This window comes from Crocodylus siamensis, chromosome 11, assembly GCF_052110815.1.
Source record: "Crocodylus siamensis isolate JL-2025a chromosome 11, ASM5211081v1, whole genome shotgun sequence".
Classification (NCBI taxonomy): Eukaryota; Metazoa; Chordata; order Crocodylia; family Crocodylidae; genus Crocodylus; species Crocodylus siamensis.
In genome coordinates this window covers 59,343,795-59,356,556 of record NC_143405.1, presented here as the reverse complement: position 1 = coordinate 59,356,556, position 12,762 = coordinate 59,343,795, and positions in this window count along the sequence as shown.

Below are 12,762 nucleotides of genomic sequence, written 5' to 3'. Positions count from 1 at the left end.
TGGCAGTCTGTGCCTCATAAACTGTTGTTATGTTAGAAAAAAAAAAAGTTACCTGAAAACCTCTCTCAGAACGGACTGAAATAGAACAATAGTGACAGCGCTCAACTGAGCACCAGGGCATCACAGTGCAGGCTCGCAAGGCAGCCTGGTGTGTGTCACTTAACACTTCCATATTATTAACTCCAGCACTGCTGATTTGAAAACCACAAGGTGGCAAATGTCTTAGCTCACACGTGAAGCCTGTAGCTCCAATTTAAAAACAAAACCACGCCAGTTAGGTTCCAAAGTAGGCTCAGCCCAGGCCCCAACATTTTGAGCAGACACCAGTCTGTATATCTAACTTTTCACTCTATCCTCAAAGCAGTACGTTGGGAATAGCTCCTATCATCCCTTTTGTCAGCCTGCCATTTCTCTTCTGCCCATACCTCCAGCCTCCCAAGCACGATTGTATTTGCTAACCTGGCGCCACAGGCCTTGACTGCTTCTTTTCTGGAGACCCTCACTATTGCTCGCCTCCCTGCACCAGCACCCACTATACTGCTGTGCCCTAAGCCAGGTATTTTCAGTCCTGGTAGTTAATAGAGCCAGGTTAAGTTGTTTCTTAATTCTACTGTATGCATTTGAAACACAACAGGCAAATCATAATTTGATCTTTGCAGATTCTGAGTGCAATTAGTGAAGCCCTTTTTTCTCTTTTAATCATCGGATGAAGAACTTCAGTACTCTGGTGACGGCCACATCAGAAATACCTAATTAGGCAGCCGCTTTCTTTGCTTGCAGAGGTTCCAGAAACCATGTGAAACAGGGCTGCTAGCAAGGACATCTCTACCCCATCTTTCTCCTACTGGGATACAGTCACCTACCTCTGCTTCCCCTTCCCCCACCCCCACAACCACTTAATTCCTGATTGAACAATCCCTCATGCTGGGTAGCAACTGCAGCTGCTCCTTGCTTCTTTGCTTCAGCTAAGTGAGTGGGATGCAGGCCAAGTGTACAGTCCACACCTCTCCATGGAGCAGCTGGTGAGGGATGCTCCGTAGTCCACTGACAACTTGCACCCCAGCTATGCACTCTGTTAATTGCCTCTGCAACGTAGCTAGATTTCCACAATCTGGGGACAACCAATCCTGAGATTACTGTCCTGTACCTGGTCTGTCAGTATAAACTGTTTTAAAAATAAACCAGTGCACAACATGAGGAGCCAAAGTCAGTATTTGTGCAGAGGGTTGGATGCCAAATATAAATATTAACTTGAGCTTCTTACCCTCATTGGTCAATGTGGTAAATATGCATTTTTTTAAATTTTACATCAGCTCTGCATAACTTCTGAGAAGTGACGGCTGTCTGCAGCAGCCTGATTTCTAACCATTCAGAAGCGGGGGTTTTTTTTAGTTCTTGTGGGGATTTTTACTCAAGGATTTTTTTCCCAAATTTAGGAACAAGGACTCAGGTCTCTCTTACCAGAGTCAGAACTAAGGGAATACAAAATAATATTTCCACTTGGTGGGGCAGGAGCTGTGCGTATCCCTACACTGTTTGCACTTCTTAGCAGATGCAGAGTGGAAGGAAAAGGGAAAATTAGTGGTAGACCTATTCCTACTCAGGCTTCCACAACAGGCAGCCTTCACAGGCATGTACTGAACAGGCAGGATCAGCCTGACCGATTCAAATACATCCCACTGGAGGCAAGGGACATATCCCATGGATTAATTTAATTCTAACCATGTCTCTAGAATGGGATGGATAAAAGCCTGCAGACCTCAATATAATATACTGTAGCATGTGGGATACCACTGGCATGGGCAAGGAGACGAGAAGAGCTCGTGCTCAAAAGCCTGAAAGTTTCTACCACAAAAAGGAAAAAACAAACAAACACCCAGACTTCAGTTCATCTTCTGTATTTACATCCTCTTGAAACATAGGATTAAACTACATAGGCACTGGCTAGATGCTAGAAATTCTTGGCACTGGCTATGTTGAGCTGCATGGGAGTTAGATACACAGGTACTTTTGAGAATCCCAACTGTCATCTAAATACCTTCAGAAAATCTAGCCCCTATGTCGACTATAAACGCCCTGGGACAGGTCTAGGGTAGACAGAGTACCCAGCCTTCAGGGACCAAAATCCAGGCCAAGGTACCAGACAACCTGAATGTCTCCAGACCTAGACATAGTCTCTGCACCACTTCCAGTTCCAGCTGCCTCTGTGCAGTACTGGGTTAGCTAATCAGCAGCATTGAAAGGCAGAGCTAATTAGTCTGGAGGCAGCACCAGACTAATGGGGCATCTTGTTGCATCCTCTCAGCAGCCACAGCAGGACGCTGCCTGTCGCCAGTCTGTGACCACTGCTTCACGGAGTCCCAGAACTGGATCTTTTGTCCCAGATTTGAAAAGTATCGTATAGAAAAACCTGAATGATCCTGAGGACTGGAGTAGGAGAAAGGGGATTACTTTTAATAGTATCAAAAACAACTAAATGCTCTTAGGGCCTAATAACAAGAATTTCTCCTACAAGCTGGGAACTCTTCCGTTAAAAACTGAGGAGAAGAAAGATCTGGGAGTACCAACGAGCCTCACTGATGATGAGCCACCAATGTGATGCAGCCATGAAAAAAGGCAAGTGTGATTCTAGGATGCATAAGGAGGGGCATTTCATGTACAGGTAGAGAAGGATGAACTCCATTGCCCAAAGCACTGGCGAGACCTCTTCTGGGATACAATTTCATTGGTCATATTCAAGAAAGATGAATTCAAAGTGTAACAAGGGCCAAGAAAGGCTACAACGATGAGAGGAGAATGCGTCAGGAAAGAAGACTGAGCAATCTTGGCTCATTTAGCTGAGGCAGGATAGATACACAGACTAGCATATTACAGACTAACAAAATAGAGAGCACAAGCGTCCATGAACTTGAGTTTACTTCATCTAGCTGAGCCAAACAGGCTGAGAGGGGACATGGCGGCTCTGTATAAGTAGATTGGTAGGGAGGTGAAATGAATTGTTTCAGTTAAAGGACATTATCCCCCAAACAAATGGCTATAAACTTAGCTGGGAAAAAATGTAGGCTAGAAATCAGAAGAATATTTCTAGCCATGGGAAGACTGAAATTCCCAAAGAGCCTTCCAATAGGAGCACTGGAGACAAACAAACAATCTAACTGAAGATGGAAGTTGATCAATTTATGAAAGGGATTCAATGACACAGTTGCCTTCAGTGGCAATTTGGTGACCTCCGAGGTCCCTTGCAGTCCTGCATTCATGCTGTCACTTGAAAGCCTGGAAGTGTACGAGAAGGACACCGTCATGAGGGGGAAGGGCAGTTCAAGAAAGAAAAAGGGAGACAGTTAAAATATAAAACCAGTGAGAGAGTGGCAGAGAAAGAGCATGCTGAGAAATCCACCATGAATGACAAACGTGCTGCTGATTCTCTCATGTTGCTCTGCGAGGCAGACGGGGCTGCAGTCCTCAATTGTTCTCTGGCCTCTCTTTTGTCTAAATATATAACCTTTTCCCCCACTGAGTAAATTTTTCTGACTTGGTCCCAGTGAATAGGATTCAGGAGACACTTTCATGTGGCAGACATAGAGGGGAGAGGGGAAGGGAGTTTTCTGGTTCTTGCCATCCTAGTTACAAACACACTTTTCAGATTTAAATGCCCAGAGGCATTTTTAGGTTCAGTTTCTTAGTTTCAACTTTTCTGCAAAAAAAAAAAAATCCTTTGTACTGCACAGTATTTTAAAATCACCTATTTATTTATAGGTGATCTTGCACGAATCCTTAGGAAAAAATAAAATAGCAAATGAGCAAATGAATATTTTTTCCCATCCGCTACTTAAAATAACGAGGTAAAACTTTTTTTCAGACATATCATGCATAAAGCAGAACTCAGTGTAACAAAGATCTGAAAGATGAGGAGCAATATACAAGCCATAGCCAGTGCCAAGAATTTCTAGCGTCTACAAACCCTTAAAATGCCAGACAGTCTGGAGTAGAGAGAAATCTAAGAAGGTACAGCAATATGCAAGGAAACCTTTTGTTCGACGGAGTTAAAATACAAAACTCAGCTAAAGAGAAAAGAAAGGCAGGTAAAACTAGGGACTCCAGCTAAGCATCCTGCATGCTGTATTCGGCAGATACTGAAGTCTGTGCAATTTAAATCTGTAATCCCTACCCTAGCAAAGAGTTTTTGCAGTAGTACAATCTGGATGTCACCAGCATATGAATAGGTATCTTGGGACTGCTCTGAGGAGCAGAGGTCAAAGTTTAGTGATGTATGTAGTTGTCTTCCTAATGGGCCTTATTGATTATTATCCATAGAAACAACCAGCAGATCTGAATCCTCTTCCTCCTGCTAGACACCGGTGACCAAGAAAAAGCACCGTGGTCTCCCAACCCAGTATGCTACGATCTGTAGAATATTCAGGCTTGCGGTATGGTTAGACACAAAGGCACTCAATAGATTGCTACAACAGGATAAGTGGAAATTGATAAATAGATCTGTGTATCATCTGCATAGCAATGATACCTAGGAGCAAAATGCTGAAAAACAATAAATATCTCATAAAATACTGAAAAACCAGGGGAGCATGATGGAGCACTGGAGGTGGCCCAATGTTGCAATTCAACCAGCTGAGCAAAATATGCTTTGGAAGCAGACTGATAGCACGAATGCAGGCAGAACTGAAGCCACACTAGTCAAGCCCCATGCAGCCTAACTAGAGAGGCTGATCTTCCAAGGAGATCTCCAAATTTATGGCCTCAAATGATGCTAGGAAGTTGAAATTTTAGCAACGTGAACTCACTCCTGAATTGAAGATTTACAGGAGGCTAGTCAGCATGTTTTCAGGAGGAGGTAGTTTGCAGGATTTGGCCAATAAATATGCTAATGCAGAATCAAGTTGTTGGCAACACATATGTGGTTGAATGGACAGCAAATATGGACCACTTCTACAGCAGAATCAGACAACAGCAATGCTGTCGCCTCTTCCTGCTGTTCTACTCTCGGGAGAGCTGCCACTGTTGCCAAGTGAGTAAATTCAGTAGGGTTTGGTCTCAGCTTTCCAGCCCCAGAAAAAACCCCATGAAAATGGAGGTCAAACTCAAAGGAAAGATTTTTCTTCACAACGCTGAGAGCCACAGAGTGCTGGTGAAGGATTAATTCGGATAAACAACTGAGGTTATGGGAGAGTATCAGAATTGTACACATTTCCAGAACTTGTCAAATGGAGTTTGAAAGAACAGATTTGTTCACAAGATTTCTGGCACTTCTGCCTCTGGTCAGAGCTGGAAACTGAAAGTGAAAAAACCCTACCCAAGTATTTCTGAACCATAGAAAAGATCCCATTTTGGTTGTTTCCATTTTCAGGTGAAGAGCACGGTTCCTTTTTCTCGCCAAACCACTTTGCCCAGTTGGTGCCAGTATCTTGTGACTCATGAACCCATGAAACAGACACTTGAAAATGTAGCATCTGGTCAGCAAAATTTAAGTCCCTCCTATATCTGCCTGAGAATTGTTGCAGTCCTTTTTGCAGACTTCCTTCCTTTCATAGCCTTTATAGCTGCCATAGACCATCATCAGATCCCCTCACCAAAGGCCAAGTGCTATCTCTTGCAACACACTGGGCGCATCTACATGAGACGCTAACTGTGCAATAGCTGTATAATACTGCGCAGTAGCACATCATAGCACTAACAGTATTAATATGCTACTATGCAGTATTATTAGGATATTGGGCAGTAGCATCACTAAAAAGGCATTTGCCGGTGCTACTGTGCAGTAACTCCAGTTACTGTGCATTTATTTAGTACTTGATTATACCAAATAATTATTTAGTATTTGATTATACAAGTACTAAATAAATCTGCAATAACCACTGCGCAGGAGCCTCTCATGCAGACACGCCCATTCTGTCCCAGCCACCTTGGAAGCAAGAGCAACAGAACAAGGTTCCTGCATGAGTTCCTGTGAACTGATTTAAAAGTGTCCATCATACTGGACACTGAAGACACACACTGCTCCCTTCACTGGGATTTAAGTACATGATCTTGGCAGACATGTTTTCTATGGTCCCAGGAAAATGGGTGAATCTCAATTTTTCATTAAAAAGCATTATGAGGTACTTTTCATCCTTCAGGGACATGGCAGCTGTTTCAGCTAATACTGGTGCAAGTACCAAGAGACTAAGACCAGTAGTCAAAGCCAGGTGTTTTGCATGGCAGCACAGGCCAGATGCTAACCATGTAAGGCATTCATCCAAACTGAAAACATGGGCCAGCATTTCTGAACTTGGAGGTCTCTAGTTAGAAGCCTAAATCCAAATGGAAGCACATACATAAAAGTGGCCGGATTTTTAAGATGGTTGGAGCAAGAACAGACCTGCAAATCAGACTCCTTTATATGAATCTAGAGGGTCTTGAATGTCTAAATTGAAGCAAAGACTCTCTACATCCAATGCAGCACCACAATGTAGAGCACAAGCAAGCCAGTTGCACTGGACAGTACAGATATTCAAAACTGTTCCTATCAGAGGCACAAGCCCAGCTTACAGTAAAAGACCAGCTTTAGGCAATGAGACTTGGTTTATTAGACCAACTGGAATATTTTCTTGCCATTTTCCAGTTGGTCTAATAAAAGGTATCATTTTGGAACCAAGAGTTCTAGTTTTTTGTATGTCTTTTTGTCTCAGACCAACACGACTACCAAGTACACCCATGAATCATCTATCAGTGGTGTTTGGGGGGACTGAATCATTTTTAATTTGGCTGAAACATGAAAAATGCATTACTTTATTTCCTCTTATTCCCTTCTGGATCAGAGCACTATGTAGTGCATCTTATTGTCTTAAACACAAACGTGGCGCAGTTAACTCTTCAGAACAAAAACTCACTCCAAGCTGGAGAGCACACAGCAAGCTTCAGCTAAATGTGAACTTTCATTACAGAGTAGTAAACACCTCAATACAGGGGTCTCAATGAAAATGCTGAGAGAACATAGCTCGAAGCAGCCCAACTATAATAAAAACCAAAATATTTTTACAGAGGAAAATGTCGAACAAGCCCAGAGAGACGTGTTACAGCCCTTTGGCTTAGAAAATACCAGGAAAGGAGGAAAGTGATACCAGATGCCAAGAGAGTCATTTGCTTCCTCTGGTCCCAGTCCTGCAGGTGAATCCTTGCAGGAGCCCAGGATCCATGCCCAGCTCTGACTGCCCCATTGCTACGTGCCATGTTAGCACATGGATTAGACTGGCGGGGCTAGGCTCAGCTACCTGTACAGGAGGAAAACTGGTGTAAAAAAGACCAAGTCCAGGGTCTCCAGCTATTCCTGTGGACATCGCTACTGGATTGCTGCGACTGGGAACACTGATTTCTGTCATGCGGTAGCACATTTACCCCAGCAAAACAACAATTACTGCCTGCTACAGCTGCTATCATTGGAGGCACTCGAACTGGATCCCCTGCGAGTTCAAAGAAATAGGGCTGGCTGTGAAGTGCTCTCCAAAGAAGCCAGCTTTGATCTGAAATAGCCCAGGTCTGTTGGCCTTTATGGCATGTTGAAGGGCTCCTCTATTTGGGCTTTTGCAGTGGATGGGCTATGAGAGGGTTTTGAGGGCACAGAAGAGCTTGTGAGAGTTTCTTGGGGTCAAGTTGCTGTTGGCTGAGGGGCTGGCTGTGAGTTTGCTTTGCCATTGGACAGCTGTGGGAGTTCATCCTTACTTCCTGAAGAAAGAACGGTTGTGTGTATGCACATCTGTGGGGTCCTAGTCCATGAATAGGGCTCCTAAGTGCTCTGGTCATTCAAACAACATTATGAATGTTTTGCGAGTAAAATTTGTCCTTTAATGCACATGTTTTGGTTAAAAACGTGTGTTTAAGCCCCATCCCTATTTTTCTGACAGCTCAGTTTGAGAGGATTTAACTTAATTAACCAGCTAGATTTTCACAGCACTTATTTCCCCCTCCCCTGCAGCCCCATGCAATCTGCTCAGACTGGGACTCCTGTTATCAAGGGGAGAGAGTGGGGGCTACCTTGTACCTCATGCTGGGAGCAAATAGATTGTGAAGGAGGGAGAGAAAGTAGCAGAAAGCAGAAGAGCCCCTGCAGTGAAGCTTTTAATCCTTGGGCAGGAAGAAAGAGAGGAAAAAAGGGTGAAGTAACTTGAGAAGCAAGCGAGGAAGTCTGACTATGTCATATAACCCATCCTCTGGTCTGCTCCTGGGGTGGTGCAGCCAGAGGCCAGCTCACAATAGAAGAACAATACTAAGTTCTTTAGAGGAAGAAGCTAATTGATGTAGATTTAGCAAAACTCCCCCAAGCAAAAAGAAAGTGAGGTTCTCCACCCCTCCCTGCCCCCAGTTAAGAGTAATATTGATCAGGATCAATATTAGGATCAATTCAGACATAACAGGTTGCAGAATTCAGAGCTAGTATTAATCTTATGCCAAGAGGAGGAATTAAAAACTAACAGGTTGCATCATTCATAGATAAAAATGAATCTTGTGCTGAGAGCCTCCTTTTCTGCTTTCCAACTGGCTGCCTTGGTTTCATTCAAAAAAAAGCTGGAGTGAAAATGTTTCCAGGTGGTTCTGGTTAAATCAAATGAAGAGCAATGAATTGCATCACTGTCTGGTCTCAGTCATGGCAGAAGGTGGAGGGTTCACCAAAAAGAGAGAACCAGTGCTGCTGAGAGGCAGTGATGGCCTAATTAGGTAGAACTGCTATTCCACCTAATTAGATAATGAGATTAATTATCTAATTAACTTACATTGTTGTTAGATAAAGGCAGGTAGTGCCTCAGAGGTGATAAGAAAGATCTCAAGGCAAAGTTATTTCATCATTTATATTGATTCGTTTAACAGTTCAAGTCCTCCCCTGGTTTCCACATTTATTTACCTTAGACCTCCTCCTCCAGGATTCTTTTCAAATTATTAAAATTTGTATTAAAAAGGAATTCCCACCATAAATTTATCCCCAGCCAATCCCTTTGTGATTGAATATCCAGAGTTTAGGCTCCCTGGGCTGCAGAGGGTTGACTCGACTGCATGCCAATATTTTCTGTGCTGACAAGAGAGAATACTTTTAGACAGTAACATCGCACGCTCCCTGAAATAGTTTCTGCCTTTCATATATCCACTCTCCTGTATTCCTCTGTAGTGACCCAAGACCAGCAATTAACTGTGCCTGATTTCACTAGGCATAGTACAAAACACAAGATTACACAGTTCCTGCCCCAAAGAACTTACAGTATAAATAACAGGGGATTAGGGAAAGATTTATCTGTGAGCCTGCTTTGATATGTACTTCAATACTCATTTCACTTAGGCTCCAAACCTGTCAGACATGAGACAGGACTAGGCACAAGAGGGGGACGTGTTAATCAAGGGAAGTTGCATAGGAGGAATGCAGTCCAGGGCCCAAATGTGACCATACAAAGCTGCCATAATTAGAGCAGCCTCAAAGGCAGCTCTAAGTTGTACCAACGATCAGGAAGGCTCTCAGTCAGGCCCAGAATTTGAGGACACAAATAGCATTAAGGCACGCTTGCCCTGCCGCTTCTCATCTCAGCTTTACCTCCTTCACCGCTGCCAGTTGTAGCATAGACTAGAGTCTGGCCCAGGTAGGACAAACTGGGCGCATCTACAAGTTCATTAATGTGCAGTGCTTGTATAATCAAGTACTAAATAAATGCACAGTACTTGGAGTTACTGCACAGTAGCACCAGCAAATGTCTTTTTAGTGATGCTACGGTGTAGTAGGCCATGCTATGATGTGCTCCTGTGCGGTATTATTTGGCTGCTGCACCGTTAGCATCTCATGTAGATGCACCCACAGAGTGCAAAGCTTTGCCATGCTGCCTAGATAGCATGTGACCACCATGTCACAGATCTGGTTGGGCTCTCTTTGGCTGGCACTCACCAGATTGCTGTGAAAGAACTGGACTGCTAAATCCCATATGTTTTTTAAGAGGTGGGGGACTCAAAGTACAGCCACCATGGGGACGCTCTCTCCAGTCTTCTGGAAAGCAGGGACCTTGCAGCTCAAACACCAAGCCTCTGGTCTAGTAAAAAATTCGTCCAGCTTCTACCATTGCTTAAACAGACCTTTCCTCAGAGTGCTGCCAAAGGTGTAATTATTCTGGTTACCAATTTCTTCAACGTGAAGCAGGTGGGGAGTAAGCAGACAGATGCACAGGGACAGGCTTTGCACAGAGTTTCTGAATACAATATTTGTTTTATATTTAAGGGGCAGAACATGAGCGAGTACAGATTATTTACCAAGTGAACATCCTGAACAACTCCCTGATCGAGGTCACCCTTCCTTTGAGTCACCAGAGGTTTCCATTCAGTCAGGCAAACCTTCCCCCATCTTCTCAGGCTCTTACAAGCAGCATCTTCTCTGATGTTGGCATCTGGACCAGGTCCTTTCTACTATAAAATCTTGGTCATCACTTGTCTGTTGTTCAATGTTTCCTGTGTGTTTTAGAGGTATTTCTAGCAGCTGTCTTCGCAAGTCTGCCTTTGATCATAGTCCATTACCCCATAGCCAACTTGAAAAGGAGGGGGAAAAAAATCATCTCTTCCAACCCATCCACCACCTTGTCAGATCATTTGTTCAGCAAAGCACTAAAGTCAAGTCCTCTCCATTATCCTTGCCTGGTGGATACATGTTGGAGGTCTTGTCAGCAAGGCAGATACATATTCATGATACAACGCTGTTCACAGCAGCTAACATGCAGTTTCATTAATCACCCCTGAATCATCATACTGCAGTCTTTATGGTGTAAATAATGGCAGAAGGGGGAAGGCAGGGCAGGATCAGGCCCTTGAGCTCACTTAGCCCGGAGAATGAAGATGGAGACTTCAAGGAGGAAAGCCTCCGTTCCTCGTAAAAACCAATGGGGGCTGGAAGGTTGAATTGAAAGCCCACGGATCATTATACACCGTCATGTTAAAGGAATTTTAAGGAAGTTACTTTTTATCATTTTCACCTCAACAATTCCCTGACAGGAGCTGTGGATTGATTTGGATGCATCTCCCATTAAAATGTAATCAATTTCAAGAGGACAAAAGCTACAGCCACTCTTCTCTGCAGTTTCCAGCATGCGTGGTGTACACATGTTCACAGCCGGCTGCTGTGCCTCACGCCAACTTTGTTAGACCACAGGAGCAACTACAAAAGGTTTAACTCTTTTCCTCCCAAGAACTGAGAGCATGCAACTACTTTGCAATATCAGTTGTGAACCAGAGGCACAGAAACCTCTCTAACTATCCACTCACAGTAATCTGCCGTGGGGAAGATTTGGTTACTAAACAACACACACAAGCCTGGCTCACTAGACAGGCAGAGAACTGCTGGGTGGCGGGATACTAAGCTCTGCCCTTTGGTCCTGCATCTCAGGTTTTCTCTAGGTGTGCGCCCAGATCTTTTGAGCTGAAGCAGGTATCCGATTCAAATGGTCTATGAGATCATATAAACCCTGTGGCATGGTGGGCTGAAATGCAGCAAACACGTCGGGGCCAATGCCCTCCGCATTCGCCAAACATACCGTGAGATTTCTCACGGGTCAGGATCACAATCCTGAATTTCTTCCAAGAGACTGCATGGCAGTTTTTCAGAGGCACAAGAGATGGCTAGAGCCTCCAGGAGCAGTGCAAGGAGTTTTGCCACCCTCCCTTTTAACGTGCTTGGCACGTTACGATGAGGGCAAGGAACCAGATAGAGACCAGGAACTGGGGCAGAGCTGCCCTCCTCACTTCTGCACATGCCCATACTCCTGAGGTGGCCCCTAGTGAGCACGTGCAAGGTGTGTACACGCTGGTTTGCTATCTCCTTCAGTTTGCTGCCCTAGGTGGCCACCTGTGCAGCCTTAACAGCCCCCCACTGCACTCACTGCCAATGGAAGTGGGGCATCTATTCACCCTGTTTGCCATAAAAAAAATCTCCCTGAGTCTATCTAGTAAGTTGATGCCCACCCGCCCAGTGCTCATGGGAGCCAGTGATTTTGAGGAAAGTGTGTCACCTATGGAAGCATTTCCCGTGGCACCCTTGGAGATCATTTTTCTGAGTACTAACCTATTGCAAGTAGCCGAAACCTCCTCCAAGACAGTATAGGAGCACAGCCAGAAAGGAAGCAAAGGGGGCTGTTTCTACCAGGGCACCATCCTGAGGTCCTCACACTGCTTTTACTCAGGTCACTGAGTTTGCCTGTGCATAGGTAGCATGAGCATCTCTGTGTTGAGGTCACCTACCACAGACTGAAGGTTGTTCAGCCAGAAAAGGCTAGTAGAGAGCAGCTAATATACATCTTATCCTGGGTGCTCAGGGGCTTGGCAGGAAGCTATTTCTGTTTCAGGCCTTGGAACCCAGCAGCATCTCGGACTGAAGTCGGTGGACAATAAGTCACAGACCGGCATGCTGGCCATGTATTGACCTTCCTCAGCAGAAATACCATTTTTCACCCCGCACTGCTTGCAAGCACAGGGAATTTGTGTGGCAACAGACTCGTAGAAGCTGCTGGTTGAGATGAATCACATCCTGTCCATGTCTTCTAAATAACAGGATTTTTCATGATCGTGGGTTAATTAAGACATTTCTCCAAACTGCCAAGGGACAGGACGAACAGTAGCATGAGACAAAAACCTGACAAGGTAGAGAAAGTAATTTCACTGTTGGGAATGCGCCCACATTTCTGAGCAGCACAGACGTGTAAGCCTGATCAGGATGTTCCACCTCGTGCTTAGATGGTAGAGATGACATTTACAGTG